The sequence below is a fragment of the Bos mutus genome, chromosome 3 (genome assembly GCF_027580195.1).
Source record: "Bos mutus isolate GX-2022 chromosome 3, NWIPB_WYAK_1.1, whole genome shotgun sequence".
NCBI classification, from domain to species: domain Eukaryota; kingdom Metazoa; phylum Chordata; class Mammalia; order Artiodactyla; family Bovidae; genus Bos; species Bos mutus.
Window position 1 is genome coordinate 88599645 of NC_091619.1, and position 18535 is coordinate 88618179.

An 18535-nucleotide genomic window follows, 5' to 3' on the forward strand; every position below is an offset into this window, starting at 1 on the left:
TCTATGGACACACTATTAGAATTAACAAGTGAATTTTGTATGACCAATAAATTCACAAGGTCAACATATAATTAAAAAAATAAATTTAAGAATATAATTTATAATGGCTTTAAGAAATGTCAGATATGCAGGAATTTATCTAACAAATGATGTGCAAAACTTGTATGTGGAAAACTATAACCATTACTGAGAAAAATCAAAAAAAGTCCTGCCTGAATTGAAGGCTATACTGTGTTCAAGGATTGGAGGACTCAATATTACAATTTTGTTGGTTCTACCCAATTGGATTTATACATTCAGTGCAATCTCAGTCAAAATCCTAGCAATTTTTTCTGAAATATCTCAGTTTAGATCACCCAGAAGTAGACCTTGAGATGAGGATTTGTGGGCAAGTGATTTATTAAAGAAACATTCTCAGAAAAAACTGATTCAAAAATGAATAAGCAGACCAGGGAAGAAGAGGAAAACAAGCTAAGGTCTGATTTCGGCCTGATCCTCCAAGGAAGTGCAGGAGTGCAACTTACACCCCAAAGATCCCCAGTTCAAGGAAAATAAGCTAGGCTTTCATACTCATGCACCAGTGTGCAATAGCTAAGGTCAGCCTCAGGAGGACTAGGGCTTCTAAGCATTTCCAGCTCTCTGTACGTTTGGGCAAAGTGGCTCCAGTAACTTTTAGAGAGTCCTTCAAAGAGAAGCACAGATTCAGGCTGTAGGAAGTAAAACAAAGAGAAGTTAGAACAGGAGGGAAAACCTAAAGCGTAAAAGGAATCTGAGGAGTTTGGAGTAGAGCACAAACACCTACTATATGAAAAATGAACAAGCTGATTTAAAATGTGTATGAAAATGCAAAGAACCACGCCAAACAAAGATAGTCTGGAAAGGGGGAACAAAGTCAGAGTGCTTATACTACTAGATTAAAAGACTTACTATAAATCTTCATTAATTAAAACAAGCATGGCATTGGTGCAGTAATAGACAATAACCAATGGAACAAAATTCCAGAAACAGATGCACACATATTCAGTCATTGGATTTATATCAAAGATGCCTACAGTACAGTGGAGAAAGAATAATGTTTTTAATAATTGGTGCTGAGTCAATTAGATATTAACAGGGAAATATAAACCTTGAACTCTAACACACACTGAATTCAATTTCAAATGGATTAGAGGCCTAAATGTGACAGGCCAAAAAATAATAATAAAGCCTCTAAAAACATATCTTCATGACCTGGGGGTAGGAAAATATTTCTTGTGTAGAATACAAACTGCCCTAATCATAAAGGAAAAGATTCATATACTTGACTTTGTTAATATTAAAGCTTCTGTTTATTAAAAGGAACTATTGGGACAATGGAAAGGCAACAGAGTTGGAAAGATATTTGCATTACATATATCCAACAAAGGATTCATAATCAAACATTTGAAGAACTTCCATAAACCAGTAAGACTAGACCAGATAATTTTTTTAACAGTCAAAGGCCTTGAAGAGGCATTTCATGAAAGAGAATATCCAAACAGTCAATAAGCACAAGCTCAACATTAGTAGCTATCAGCAAAATGTAAATTAAAACCGCAGTGAGATGCCACAGCACATCCACAAGAATTTCTAAAATGAAAAATAAAAACAAGAAGTCCTGACAATACCAAACATTTCCAGGAATGTGGAGCAACCAGAACTTTTACGCACTGTTGGTAGGGGTGTAAAGTGGCTCAACAACTGCGAAAATTGGACAGCTCTACAAAGACTAAAAAATGCAGTCTGCAGACGAGTAATTCAACTCCTAGACATGTGACTGATAAAACTTTTGTTAAGTTGTGCAACAAAAGCCTCATCCCAGGATGCTCAGAGCAACTTTATTAAAAATAGCCAAAAGCTAGAAATATCCCAAATGCCAATATATACACAATACAATGCTCTAAAGCAAAGTAAAATAAATAACTACTGCTACGCTTAACACACATCAATCTCACTGGCATACAAATGAAGGAGGATCAATACAAATGAGTAAAAACTGTATTATTCCACTTTTATGAATTAAGAAAGACGAAATCAATCAAAGCAGATAGAAACCAGACTACTTACGACGTATAGAGTGTACTGACTCAGAAGGGACATGAGAAACTCCTAAGGTGTGACTGGGGTTTATATCTTGATCGAGATGGTGGTTACTTGGGTATATATGTTTGTGAATATTCACCAAAGTTTAATTGCATTCTTTATTATATTATAATAGTTTGTATTATATAATAGTATATGTTTATATATATATATTTTTTTAATAATAGTAAGTTATAGTTTGGTAATTTAAAAAAGAGAGCTCTTAAAACACTGAAGTCACTCAAGTTTATCATAGACACTTTAGAAAGTATTCAAGTACACAATGGGACATCTCAGTGTTAATATTTTTGTTACAAAAATGACAGTATATTTTAATATACTGTCTTAGTATTTAAATTTAATATATTTATTAAATATAGTTAATATATATTAAATATGTTTATATATTTTTACATATATATTTAATATATATGTCCTAAATTTAATATATTTATATATTTATACTGTCCTAGTATATAGGACAGTATAGACTGTCCTATAGTCTAAAAACAATGTACCTATGAACAGTATGTCACGATAATTCCACATTCAGTACATTTTGTACTACAATATAAAAATATTTGCTGTGCCAAAGGTAAGGATATTACATGACTCCAGGCCAGCTAAAGGGAACTTCAATTCCAAGCACACAGGGATGAAGTGCAGAACAGAGGGGAAAATAGTTCTGAAAGAGTGGTGAGCCTGAAGGGTGACCACAGAAACATGCAGGAACAATTCATACAATTGTTCATGCAGTATATGAGGGCTTCTCAACCTTTCTGTGTTTGCCACACCCTTTTAAATACTGAATTTTTGCAACCAATGTTAAAATATTGAAATAGAAAATTCATTCCATTCTCTCTTTAATTTGTATATTTACTAATTAACAGTGATAAAATATGAAAATTTTTTTGAAACGACAACTATGCAGAAAAAAAATCAGATAAGCCTTTGGTGAAGGTAAGTTTGAGAATTAAGTCATCACTAGTAACGTTTCTCCCCAGTGACCTCATACACGGCAGTGTTTCTGATCAGTTTTGGTGCTTGATATGTCAGCCATTACAAGTTTAATGAAAAAACAGAAATTGTAAGTGGTCTGTAGGTTTTTATGAATTAAAGCAGATTCAGGTATATTTTTATACTATTTTACTCATTTAAATACTAAGATGTTAATTGTATAGAAACAAAAAAAAAATGGTGTTTCATGAAGTTTACAGGGAATTGAATAGTATTTTATGGAGGTTACAGGAAATATCCTTGTTTTCCAGTTGAGTTTGGCCAGTAAATGCTGGCAGGATCATGGAGGGCAGAAACAAGAGAGGGGTGAGTTCTTAGTCTTTCTACTCCCTCCCTGAATCCCCATAGTTTGGGCAGTGGTTTCACCTCTCCACAACAGCCGCATTTGTTGAGGAGAGTAGCCTCTTTCTCATCTCTCAGTTTCATGGGGTTCTAGTAATATCTTGCCATTTTAGCACCTGGAATGTCAACAGTTTTTGGTGACTGTTAGTCAGAAGGACGGAGAAGGCAATGGCACCCCACTCCAGTACTCTTGCCTGGAAAATCCTATGGACGGAGGAGCCTGGTAGGCTGCAGTCCATGGGGTCGCTAAGAGTTGGACACGACTGAGCGACTTCACTTTCACTTTTCACTTTTATGCATTGGAGAAGGAAAAGCAACCCACTCCAGTGTTCTTGCCTGGAGAATCCCAGGGATGGCGGAGCCTGGTGGGCTGCTGTCTATGGGGTCGCACAGAGTCGGACACGACTGAAGCGACTTAGCAGCAGCAGTCAGAAAGAAATGGCAACCGACTCCAGTACTCTTGCCTGGAAATTTTCCATGGACTGAGGAGCCTTGTAAGCTACAGTCCATGGAGTCGCAAAAAGTCGGACATGACTAAGCGACTTCACTTTCACTTTCTTTTTTCAGTCTCTGGGACTATTACATATCCTATGGTGTTTTTCTATTTAAAATTCTATTTAATTCTTATTTTTAAAAAATTTTATACACTTTTGAACAGTTATACTACATTTATAGTTATTATAAAATGTTGGCTATATGCCCTGTGATGTGCAATGCATCCTTGTAGCTTATCTGACACTCAATAATTTATACCTCCCAGCCCACCTCTCCTATATTGTCTCTCCCCCATTCCCCACTACAGTTTGTTCTCTGTATCTGTGAGTCTGCTTCTTTTTTGTTAGATTCAGTGCATTGTTGTATTTTTTTAGATTTCACATATAAGTGGTATCATACAGTATTTGTCTTTCTCTGACTTATTTCATTTAGCATAATGCCCTCTAAGTTCATTCACATTGCTGCATGGGGCAAAATTTCATTCTTTTTCATAACTGGATAGTGTTCCATTGTTGGTAAGTGTGTGTGTTTGCATATATAGGGTTGTGGTTAGAAAAAATGTTTGATGTGGTTTCAGTTTTAATTTATCTAGGCTTGTTTTGAGGCCCAGCACATGATCTATCCTGGAGAATGTTCCATGTGCAATTGAAAAGAATGTGCATTCTGCTGCTTTCAGGTGGAATGCTCTCTCTACATCAGTTAAGTCCATCTGATCAATGTGTCATTTAAGGCCAGCGTTTCCTTATTGATTTTCTCTCTGAATGATCTGTCAATCAACCTAGAGTGTTAAATCCCCCCGCTCTTATTGTATTATTGTCAATTTCTCTTTTATGTATGTTAGTATTTGACTTACATATTTAGGTGTTCATATTTGGGTACATATATATTTACAATTGTTTTATCTTCTTCTTGGATTGATTTCAATCATTACTTGGTGTCCTCCTTTGTCTCTTATAACAATGTTTATTTTAAAGTTCATTTTGTCTGATATAAGTAGAGCTACTTGATTTTTTTTTTTTTGGTTTCAACTTGCATGGAATACCTTTTTCCATCCCCTCACTTTTAGGCTACATATATCTCTAGATCTGAATGGGTCTCTAATAGGCAGCATATATACAGGTCTTGTTTTTATATACTTTCAGCCACTCAATGTCTTTGGTCTTGTGAACTTATTACAGTATCTTTAGTATTATGTTTGGATTCCTTTTACTTTTTTTGTATGTATATATACTAAAGATTCTTGATTTGTGGTTACCATGAGATTTTTGATTAACAATCTATCTATATACATGGGTTTCTCTGGTGGCTCAGACAGTAAAGAGTCTGCCTGCAATACAAGAGACCTGGGTTTGATCCCTAAGTCAAGAAGATCCCCTGGAGAAGGGAATGGCTACCCACTCCAGTATTCTTATCTGGAGAATGCCATGGACAGAGGAGCCTGGCTATGGTCCATGGGATAGCAAAGAGTTAGACATGACTGAGCATCTAGCACAGCCTCATACACTGTCTATACATGTGATGTTTTTAGCTGCTAATGTCTTAATTTCAAATGTCTTTTTTAAAAAGACTGCATTTGCACTCCCCTCCCCTATCAATTACTGTTTTTGATATCATATTTTACATCTAATTTTTCTGTGTGTCCTTTAACTGTTTATTGGGTATATAGATAATTTTACTACTTCTGTCATTTAACCTCCCTCCTAGCTTTGGGTATGGATAATTTCTGACCTCTACTATATGTTTGCCTTTACCCATGAGCATTTTCATTTCATAATATTCTTATTTCTAGTTGTCTTTTCTTTTTTGCTAGAGAATTCCCTTGAACATTTGTTGTAAAGCTGGTTTTGTAGTGCTGAACTCTTTTAGTTTCACTTGTACATAAAGCTTTTGAGGTCTCCATCAATTCTGAATGAGAACCTTGCTAGTTAGAGTATTCTTGGTTGTACATTTTTGTCTTTCATCACTTTAAATATATCATACCATTCCTTTCTGGCCTGCAGAGTTTCTACAGAAAAATCAGCTCTTCTCCTTATTGTAGTTCCCTTGTATGTTCTTTCTACTTTTAATATTTTCTCTTTATCTTTAATTTTTATCATTTTAATTATAATGTGTCTTGGTGTGCTCCTCTTTGGGTTAATCTTGTATGGGACTCTGTGCTTCCTGAACTTGGGTGACTTTCTTTTCCCAGGTTGGGGAATATTTTAGTTATTATCTCTTCAAGTATTTTCTCAGGCTCTCTCTCTTTTCCTTCTGGAACCCCTATAATGTGAAAATTAGTGTATTTGATATAGTCCCAGAGTTTCTTAAACTGTCCTCATTTCTTTCCATTCATTTATCTTTAGTTTGGTGGCAGTGATTTCCACTTCTCTGTCTTCCAGCTCTCTGAGCTGATCTTTTGTATCAGTTAGCCTACTATTAATTCCTTCTATTGTATTTTTAATTTGTAATCGACACAATGAGTCAGGCAATCTTTCAAGCTCTGAAGTTAGATCTTGAATACAATTGACAGAGTAGCTGGGTGATTCTAACTGGAGCAGACAGTAATTCTGACTCTTTGCAACCCCAAGGACCCCACTAGGCTCCTCTGTCCATGGGATTTCCCAGGCAAGAATACTGGAGTGGGTTGCCATTTCCTTCTCCAGGGGATCTTCCCAACCTAGGGATGGAACCTGTGTCTCCTGCATTGCCAGGTGGATTCTTTACCACTGAGTCATGAGGGAAGCCCACATATTCAATAGGTATTGTTAACTTAAACCTCACATCAACCCACAAAGCAATGAGCATTATTTTGCCTTTCTTATGGATTACAGAAAAAAGGCAAGAAGATTCAGAAAAAAAGGTGTCAAAAGGGGAAAAAAAAGGCTTTGAAATAAGATGTGACAGATGATACTAATAAAAAAATACATACCACGGCCATATTTTCTACCACAATGAGGCCTGTGACAGATGAGCCTAGTATCCATAGGCACCTTTGATCTCAGTATCTTTTCTCATTAACAGTTTGTTCCTGGTTTTAATCCTCTTTCCTCAATTGTAGTCAATGGTCTGAGGCCTTATGGTCTTTTATGATTATACATGGAATGCGCTAGTTGAATATCAGTTAAAGAGTAGTCACATGATAGGAAGTACTTAGGATGTAAACACCCACCAGCTGTCAGACATTGGACTCAGCACTGGATAGAAAATAGCAAACCAGGCAGAGATGATCTCTTTCCTTCAGGAGCTTACAGTCTAGAGTATGAGATTCAGAAAATAAATTGAAAAAAATAACTGAATTTCTGATTATACAACAATAAACATGACTGTTGGGAATAAGTGAATGAAACCATGAAATGCTTTCTCAATGAAAAATGGAAATTTACAGTATGTTTCCTTTATTCAGAGTTTTATCCCCTTTATATTTTTGTATTCTGCAAGAATAGAAAGACATTAGTGCCAATTTTGGGTAACCAATAATAGTTAAGTAGAAGGAATTTCTGGGCACAAGAGTGGAAAGAAATTTTGGAACCAGGTAGACCAAGAATCAAATCTTGGTTCCACCACTTTGAAATCCAAAACTATTGCAATCTCATTTATAAATCTTGATAGTTATATTTAGGTTGCAGTGAGACTGAGAAAATGAAACCATTTAACATGTTTTAGCAATAAACCTGTTCTGGATACCGTATTAAGAATTTGGGGTGTTGTGGTTTCTAGTCAAAATCGTCAAAATCATTAAGAAAAAGAAGGGAAGGAAGTAGACCTGATATAGGTGCAACCACTCTATTTCTCTATAAATATCCCTGTAATCCTAATTAAGGCCACTTTGGGAATAAAATGCTATGGTAACACTCCATTTGATTCCAAATTGTGTTCTTAATTTTCTACTCTAAAGAAAAAAAGTCACAAGATTGCATATCAATAAACAAGAAAAAAACATACAAACAAAACCATCTACTCAATGGTGAAATTTCATATTGGAGTCAATTTCGAGATTGATTAGAATGTCAGAGTTAATAATTTTGTCAACCAAAACCTGGAATTCGTAATTATCCTAAAAACTATAGATAGTGTTGGAAAGAGCCTATTTGTTCTCAACTTCTTTATCCCAGAATTTCCCCCTACCCATAACCTCTTTCTGCAAAATCTCAACTGTCTGTAAGAGTAGTTAAAATCATGGTGCCTGACACACTGTCCTGAATTTATAAACCACTGTCTGTTATCAGTGTTATGATTACATCACCAAGACTATTTATTCAAAGAATGACCTGACCCTTTCCCTGTAGTATCTGGAGAGGTAGCTAAATAATAGATATAAAAATATACACATAAGTTAAATAAGTTGGTTTGGAAGCTAGATAATAAAATACATGCATCAAGAAGAGAAGCAAAAGAAGCAAAGTTCTTGAAAAGTGAGGAAGTAGCTGTCAGTAGCAAACCAGGACTGGGGTAGGAGAAGGGTGGGGAAAGGAGCCTGGAGAGAAACAGGAGGTCAAGGAGGAGAAGAAGAGGAGAAAGAGGGGGAAAAAAAACAATAGGAAAAGAAAAGAAAACAAGCCTGAATTCAAACCTGCAAAAGTTTACAATCAACATTAGAGTTTCTAAAAAGAATGAGTTTTCTCCCCTATTTTGGGATCCAGCGTCACTGCAGATTTAAAAGACTCCACTATCCAGGGGTTATTTATGGGCTCCAAGGCTGTAAATCTTTTCTGTATGGCCTTGGAGCATGGCTTGTGTCCTCTGGGACATGTTATATGATACAGCTGAGCCTCCATTCCAGCTCATTCCCTAACCTGGATGCTTTTCTCTCTACAGTCTCTCGATCTTCCCACATTAACCTGGAATTCCATACTGGCAGTGCTGAAGGGCTCCTGGAGGTCATTCGGCCCAACACTGCCATACTAAAGAGAAACTGAAGCCCCCAGAAGTAAAGCATTATCTGTCCAAAAAACCCTTCTTTCTGACCAGAGTCACTTGAAAAAATGAGTTTTTATACAGAGCTGCAATTGGGGTGAGGGGATCAGGAAATGCCTACATACCTCTCTCTCAACTCATTAACTGCTATTCCCTGTGCCCCGTGATTCCTTTGATAGGAAATAAAGCTCCTCACTCTTCAGGGAGGATGAGGAATGTTGGGACTGATATTTATGGGGCATTTTCTATGTGCCAAGCACTGTGCTTCACATCCATTATCTCATTTAATCTTCATGGCAATTTAATAACACAGGTTCTACTAGTCTCCCTTTTCTTCTCTGAGATTCAGCTTCCTCAGCTGTCAGGTGACCTTCCGAAGGTCACACAGAAGAAGTTCCAGAAACAGGATCCATCCACAGGTTTGCTTGCCTCTCAAATAGCAATGATGCTACAATTTGGAGGAGGGGAAGGTGATGGATTTTGAAATCAAATTATATTAGATAAAGAAGCACAAAGATGATAATTCTCAATAAGCTCTGAGTATTCTTTTCAGAATCTCTTCTGAGAACATTTGGGTAGGGATTGGAGGCTGGGAGAGGATAAAAGCAGATTCGTTCATATATTTTTCCCATAGACTGCTGGGTCATTTTAACAATTGTATTACGGTAGGCTATCAACTGTTTCTAGAACAGGTCTAGTTTTACTGTTAAACCACTGAGATGTAGAAGTTACTTCTTGCCCACTTCACAGTGTAGTCAAGTGTTCAGGGACAGCCTTCTTTCTGCAAATTCAGGGTCCAGACTCCTCACATTTTGGGGTACCGCTCCAACATGGGGTTACATCTCCAACATGTAACCACCAAAACTGCACAGAATAAGGAAGAGACGGTGGAGTACCCTGCAAAGAAGAATATAGCACTTCTATCCACCTTCCATGAGCTCCACTGTAAGTACAAGAGGGCTGGGATGAGGTGCAGCTATGTATCCCGGAAGAAGAATAGAAATTGGATTCTTGCTGAACACTAGTTTTCTCTGTCACCACGGCTGCATCAAAAAACACTTTTGTTACCCTCTGATGAATTTCCCTCCCATAACCATGTGAGTTCCGGAGAAGGCAATGGCACCCCACTCCAGTATTCTTGCTTGGAAAATCCCATGGACGGAGGAGCCTTGTAGATTGCAGTCCATGGGGTTGCGAAGAGTCGGACACGACTGAGCGACTTCACTTTCATCTTTCACTTTCATGCATTGGAGAAGGAAATGGCAACCCACTCCAGTGTTCTTGCCTGGAGAATCCCAGGGATGGCGGAGCCTGGTGGGCTGCCGTCTATGGGGTCGCACAGAGTCGGACACGACTAAAGCGACTTAGCAGCAGTAGCAGCAGCAACCATGTGAGTTCAGTGCACTCAGGATGAGACTACGAGAGGAGAGGGGAATTTCATTTGATAAAGATCATGCAGACTAACGCCACAGAGGCAGAAACATCTGCCTATATCCAGAAGTCTCCCCTCCAAGCTGTGTGTAGGTCCTGGTCCATCCCAGGCTAACAAAGGGAACCAGGTCAGATCTTGCCCCTCCTTACCTAATGGAGCATCTGCAAGGAGTTCCTCAATACTCTATGTACTACAGTATAATCATCACACACATTGAGACCCTCCTTCACTCCCCAGTTTGCTTCCATCAGAATCTCCAGATAAATGCAGCCAAAGAAGGACGAGTCTGGGCTTTTCTGTCTGAATTCTTGGAATCACTGAGTCAAACTGTCTGGCCTAGGAAATCTCAGGAAACCATGTTGGCGTAGTCTCAGTGGAGGAAGTCAGGCATTCTGACTTCTCACTCAGAACTCTGTGTGCTTCCAAGAGCACATGAGGTAGTTGGTCACTTTTACCCAATGTCTTCCCATATAAGATAATGGTTTACAGATTGGAAATTAGAAGTTCAGTCTTCAAATGCAAAGGGTGCACTGGCTTCAATATATGGTTAAAATAAAAAAAATCAACAGAATTAAAAAAAAAAAAAAAAAACCACTGGAAAACAGAGCATTGATAGAAACCAAAGCAGAATGAAGAAATGTGGGTTCAGTGCCTGACTTTAACACTTCCAATCTGTGAGACCCTGGAACAGCCAGGTTCTCTCTGAATCTCTACATCCTCTCTCATTAAAACAGAATGGGTTTGGTTCAGTGGTTCTTTCTGGAGTTAGCTCTGCCCTTTAAGGGGCACTTATAAAAGTGTGAAAACATTTTTTTTTTTAATCATCACAGTGACTAAAGGACACAACTGACGTTCATCGGGCAAAGGCCAAAGAAGGTCCATGTCCTGCACTATGGGGACAGCCTCACCCGATAAAGAACCCTCCTTCCCATAATGCTGATGGAGCCTTTGTTAGAAATCCCTTGATAATCTTACTGCCAGGATCAAAGATTTGTAACGTAAAACTGGCCTAATTTTCTGTTTTAGTAGCTACGAAACTCAGAGCAAATTGGAGAACTCTCATTCACAGTTCCTTGTAGCCCAAGTCTTTGTTATTATGATACTTTCTACCTATTCTTCCCCATATCCTTTTCTGCACACACATCAGTTTCATATGTCTTGATTTTTCACCCTTACTTAATGGTCAAATTTTAAATTAATTTTTATATTCTATTGCTATGACATTTTAAAATAGATTTCTCCTTTAATATCACGTTGTTTAATTGTGAACTATTTATACACATCCCCCTGTTAGACCAAGTGGCGCAATGGTAAAGAATCCGCCTCAGGAGATGCAAGAGTCCCAGGCTCAATCTCTGGATCTGGATGATCCCCTGGAAAAGGAAATGCAACCCACTCCAGTATTCTTTTCTGGAGAATTCCACAGACAGAGGAGCCTGGCGGGCTACGGCCCATGGGGTTGCAAAGAATCGGACATGACTGAGCATGCACATAAACAAGCCCTGCTAGATCAAATTCCATAATATCAGGGACTGTGTCTTATTCATATTTATTTATTCATTCAATCACTCAAAAATGACATTTTAATAATATACATTTAATTTATATACATCGAGCACTTACTATATACCAGAAAGAGATGAGGAAATTGAAGCTACAAGAGCTTAAGTAACTTGCTCAGAGTCACACAAGTAGGTATTGCATCAGAAAAGGAGGCTCACAGATCCTAAAGCAAGTTCCTAAACTCAAGAAGCTTGCATTCTGACAGGTAAATACACCAACAGAGGCAGTGCAGCATGACAATCTCCAAGTGTAATTGTAGAGATGCAAAATGAGCCCCAAGAGGGGCACAAAGTCCTGAGTCCTGAACCTCTTCTCTGGTTCAGAGAAGTGATACCTCACCTGAAACTGGAGACCCAGGGAGGGTGGTCAGAAAGGCAAACAGAACAAAGACACACCAACGCGGAGCCCCAAAATGAGAGAGTGCAAATTACAAAACCTGCAAAGGGCAGCATTGTAAGTCATGGCTCAGAATATAACTGACCAATAGGAAAACTGAAATCCAGGAAGAAAAGATGCCTTGCTAAAGTCCCAGAACTTGATTCTCCTGGGAGTTAAGGTGAATAGATGCTTGGGGCATAATCGTCTGTGGGTTCAGTGTCGGTCTACCTCACGTCATAAGTGTTCTGGCTGACTTCTCTAGATACTCCCCAGGCCAGGATGAACAGGAGAACTAAGCGCTTCCTAAAAGCTGTACTTGCTGTTAAGCATCTTCTCTGCTATCTCACTTCACCTTTCCCTCTGCCCCATTGGGAAAGCATGATTATCCCATTTCATAAACAGGAATACTGAGGCTCAGAGAGGACAAAAATGTAGTAAATCATGCCAGGAATGAAATAAATCTGTCTGACTGCAAATTCCCAAATCTTAGGAGGGCACCATACCACTCCTGCAGGCTCAGTCAACATTTGCTCAACCCAGTCATCCTTACCAACTCTGCTTTTCAGGGATTTCAAGAGGCCCATGAGTCTCCCTGTCAGATCTGCTACTGCTTGTAGACATCAGTGTTTACTTAAAAGGTCTTTGCCCTCTTCTGTGTGGTCTGAAGGAGCAAATCCAATGTCAATTTTGTTCATGCTCAATCTCAGTTTAGATAAACTGGTTAGCAGAATATGTATGATAAAACTCTCTGCCAAGTTATAAACTAAGTAGTCAAACAAACAAACACAAAATCAAATGGAGATCTAATTAGCTTGGTCCAATTACTCTCTTCCCTTCCAGTTAGTTTAGGATAATCTATAACAAACACCAGGGAAGAAAAATAAACTACCTAGTTTCAAGTCTTTCCCCCTCTTCCTTTTAGCATTTCTCATCTTTCCTTCTCTCTCTCTATAGTTCCCCTCTGCTTTTCATCATTTCTTCTTTTAATCCCTCTCTTTCTCCTTCTTCCCTTATTTTCTTTCTCTTTTCCCTCCTTCCTTCTCCTTGTCTCCAGTGCTCAAGCAGGGGACTTAAGTCTGGGAGAGATTTAAGTAGTCTCATAAAAGCTGAATTCTGCAAGTGATCTGTCAGTTTTATCCTGTGATACAAACAGCCTTGACCTAAAAACCATCTCAATACCTTTTAGCCACAAAACTGGATCTGGGATGCTGGAACCAGAATGGGTCTCCTGTCCTGTCAAAGTGTTTGCAACCCAGCTAACAATAAGGACCACTACATTTGAAATGCCAATGGGAAGGAGGCCGAGGGGCATGGAATCGCCTGGCGGGCACACTGGGCCCCAGACCTAAAGCCTTCTTTTCATGTCTCAGTCCCTGCCCCAGTTAAAAAATATATGTCCATTCCAAGCAGAGAGAATAAGATGACAAGTCTGCCAAGCTTTAGCTTTTTAATAATGTGAAAATTGAAGCAATTGGGGAACAGTTATTAATAAACACATTTCACACTATGAAAGCATGGAAATTTTTCCTCTGTAATGTAGCAAAACCATGAGGTTGGAAATGTTGATTCATTTGAAATGAAACTCTGGCCCTAACCTCCAGCAATTGAAAGGAAATATGCTTAGTGGGAAGAGCATAAACTTGGAGTCTAACTGTCCCCCAACTGTGACCTTCGACAGGTCACTTACCTTCTTGCACTTATCCTCTCGTCTTTTCCTCTATAAAATAAGGGAAATAAATAAGCAAACAAATCAATAAACAGAACTTCCCGTGAAGAGTTTCTCTCTAGGATTATATGAAATAAATAGTGTTAAATCTCCGTTTAATAAAAGAGTAGCAGGACTGGGAGTTTTAAGAGTCTTTCCCACATTTCCTTATTGGCTTTATGATTGAAAGAAAGTTACTTCCCCTCTCTGGACCTCACATACCCTCCATTCAAAACTAAGTCATTGCATTGAATCTATAAATTGCTTTGGGTAGTATACAAATGACCCAATTAAAAAATGGGCCAAAGAACTAAATAGACATTTCTCCAAAGAAGACATACAGATGGCTAACAAACACATGAAAAGATGCTCAACATCACTCATTATCAGAGAAATGCAAATCAAAACCACTATGAGGTACCATTTCACACCAGTCAGAATGGCTGCGATCCAAAAGTCTACAAATAATAAATGCTGGAGAGGGTGTGGAGAAAAGGGAACCCTCTTACACTGTTGGTGGGAATGCAAACTAGTACAGCCACTATGGAGAACAGTGTGGAGATTCCTTAAAAAACTGGAAATAGAACTGCCTTATGATCCAGCAATTCCACTGCTGGGCATACACACTGAGGAAACCAGAAGGGAAAGAGACACATGTACCCCAATGTTCATCGCAGCACTGTTTATAATAGCCAGGACATGGAAGCAACCTAGATGCCCATCAGCAGATGAATAGATAAGAAAGCAGTGGTACATATACACAATGGAGTATTACTCAGCCATTAAAAAGAATACATTTGAATCGGTTCTAATGAGGTGGATGAAACTGGAGCCGATTATACAGAGTGAAGTAAGCCAGAAGGAAAAACACCAATACAGTATACTAACACATATATGGAATTTAGAAAGATGGTAACAATAACCCTGTGTACGAGACAGCAAAAGAGATAGTGATGTATAGAACAGTCTTATGGACTCTGTGGGAGAGGGAGAGGGTGGGAAGATTTGGGAGAATGGCATTGAAACATGTAAAATATCATGTATGAAACGAGATGCCAGTCCAGGTTCAATGCACAATACTGGATGCTTGGGGCTAGTGCACTGAGACGACCCAGAGGGAGGGTATGGGGAGGGAGGAGGGAGGAGGGTTCAGGATGGGGAACACATGTATACCTGTGGTGGATTCATTTTGATATTTGGCAAAACTAATACAATTATGTAAAGTTTAAAAATTAAATAAAATTTAAAAAAAAACAAAACTAAGTCACACACCCAGGAATGCAAAACGGTATAGCCACTCTGGAAAACCATTTGGCAGTTTTGACCCAATAAATCATATAGTTAACCTGCAACTCACCAATCCCACTACTGAGTATTTTCTCTAGGGTGAAAAAAAAAAAAAAAAAAGGTTCACACAAACATCTGTACACAAATAAGTAGAGTTGATCTCTTCATAATCAACGACAAGTGGAAACAATTCACATGTCCTCCAATGACTGACTACATAAACAAGCTATGATATATTCTTAGCTTTGAAATCTTGCTCAGCAATAAGGGCTCATCCAACAACTGCACAAATATCAAAGGCATAATCCTGAGTGAAAAGAGTCAATCTCAGGAGGTTGTATACCTTATGAGTCCATTTATCTATCGTTCACCATTTACAAAAAGATAAAAAATGACACTGGCAGAGAACAGACCTGTTGATGCCAGGGATGAGGGGTGGTGGGGATAATGAGACTATGAGGGCATTCTAGGGGGGGCTTATAGAACTATCTGATATCCTGATCATGGGGCTAGTTACATAAATCTATTGCTGTGTTGTTTTTCTGTGTGTATGCTCAGTCAGGTCCATCTCTTTTGCAACCCCATGGACTGTAGCCTGCCAGGCTCCTCTATCCAGGGAATTCTCCAGGCAGAAATACTGGAGTGGATTGCCATTTCCTACTCCAGGGGATTTTCCCTGACCCAGTCCATGGGGCTGCAAAGAATTGGACATGACTAACTAACACTTTCACTTTTTTTTCAACCTGGAAGTGTGTTGAAATTCCTAAAACTATACACCAAAAAAGAGGTCATTTTCCTGTCTTAAAAAATAAAATAATTAATTGACTAGGAAGAATTGTAATAAATTACTCTCACATGTCCATCATTTTTTATAGCTCAGAAACCACAGCTGACAAAACTAGAGCATCTTGCCTGGTAAATTTTGATGTAATCCTTGAAACCCATCCTTCCAAATTTAAACTATGAGTCCTTTTCAGCACACCTCACTAGGTGATACTTGAAGTCCTCTTCTTGTCTAAAAGGCTGTGTGTTTGTAGGAGAACCAATTATATATTGTCTTTTTTTTTTTTTTTTTTGTTTTTATTTCCAAAGTTCTTATGTCATCCTGCTCGTGTTCCTGGCAATGTTTATATTTTCTCAGAGGAAAACAAAATAGGCCAATGCAAAATTCAGTCAAATGAAACTTTAGTAGGAAGATACTGTTTTGACTGATTATTTGAATGATAAGAAAAATCAGTTGTCGTAAATGCTAAATTACTCATTCATGTATTTCTTCCTTTGATACATCTTCCCTCGACCACATCACAGGGTATGCCGTGACTTAGCACAAGTCATTTCTACTGCTGTGAACCCTCTCCCAAAGTCCCTTTCAGGCTAGCACCTACACATCCTTCAGACCTTGGCAGCTGCATCACTTTCCTTGTAGCTTTCCTTGTCCTTCTCCAACAAGCTTACTTAGGAGTTTCCTTGGGACCCCATAGCATCCTGCACACTGCTCTACATTGATGCTAATCATTTAAATACAGCAGGATAGCTGTCTCTCCCACTGGATTGTGAGCACTAAACAGAGAGGGGCCAGCTCTGAATCATCTGGCACAGGCTTTAATTAGCACAAATAAGGGGCATTCATTCACTCATTCATTGGACAGTCATTTCTAAATCCATTCTTTGTGCCAGGCCATATTCAATTGCAGAGAAAAATGAACAGCCCACATCCATATGGAGCTTATCATGTAAAAGTGAAAGAGACAAGAAAGAAACAAAAGGTATGCACCAATTCTTGATATTATATTTTATGTCAATAAAGGAAAATAAAAGAGGGCAAGGCGACAGAATGTAATGGGTTCTTGAGGAAGAAATATTTGAGCAGAGATGTGAATGAGGCAAAGCTTTCACTCAGTCCTCACCCAGCAAGCATTTCCTGAAAACCTAGTACTGCATTTTTTCCCCCAGTCTTACAGGGCTGGGGTCCTCCTCTGGCCCACCGTGACTCGATAAGGATAAGCCTGTTGGCTAACATTGGCACTTTGGGCCCTGGTCCCCACAGTGACTGAAGCAGTTGGGATTCCATCTGCCTGGCCCCAGGGCACACTTCCCACTCCACTGCCTCTGACAACCTCAGCAAACTTTTCCTGGGAAAGGGATGCTGGGAGTAATTTTGTTTTGGAATCTGAGTCGGTGTTTAAATTTCAAACAGGTAACCTGCCAGTCTCCGGCCATTTGAGAACTTGGTTTCCTGTGACTCATAAAGTACCCTTTATGCCTCAGAGGTGACATAAAATATCATTCCAATTTTGCCCTGAAATACTCCTGACTGGTGCATGAAATGGGCCTTTATGGTACATCAAAGGCCCATAACTGTATCTTTTCTTGGACCTTTGATATTTTAATGTTTGGCCCATGGAAGTATTATCTCTTCAATCCACATAGCACTTATTTATTTTGTTGGTTATATCTTTTTTATTGCTTCGGTGGTGAAAGGACTTAACAAGGAGAAAGTCCTAGCCTGCTGGCAGCCCCAGATCTAGATGTCCTCTGGTTTTCAGCTCCGAAAGCAAAGGCACTCAGTGTTTGAACTCTTTTGGCCCAGGTCTCAGAAGGGAAATGTCAGACAACAGCCCCCTCAACAAGTGCCTCTAAGTTATGTTTCGTCAGAAGTTACGCAGGTTCCCTCACTGGCCTCCCGTAGGCTCTGGACCTTGAGGAACTGGTATTCAGTTTAAAATAGGAGCCCAAACTTCCATAATCAGAAATGTGCTGCTCACATTCAACTGAGGGGTATTGAATGCCTACTGTGAGTCTCCTTTTCAATTAGAAACCTAAGAACCACCTGAAATCTCTTACCCATGTATTCTTATATTCAAGATGTATTTATTCAGGTTCCAGTGTGCATCAGGCTCTGGGGGGAGCCCCAGGGATACTAGTCATGAGACAGTCTGCCCTCAAAAACCCTTCAGTCAAGTTCCCTTCTGGTGTATCCTCATCTTAATTTATTACCAAGTCCCATGGATCCTGCCTCCCAAAAATTTTCAGATTCATCCTCCTCTCTCTGTACCCTCTTCCTCAGATCAGGATCTCATCATCTCCCAACTGAATTATTGCCACTGTCTTTTAACGGGACCCTTAGCCACCAGAGTTACCCCATAATGTCCCCCTGGGATTCAGCCATCAGTACCAATCCCAAACTTAGATCTGATTTCACCAGCATTCTGCTCTAAAACTCAAGCTCAAATGTCTATAAGGTCCAGGCAATGATTAAAAATAAGTGAAGGAGCAGAGTAAGGTCAGGTCTAGAAAGATGACAGAAATAGAAATGGAGAGTG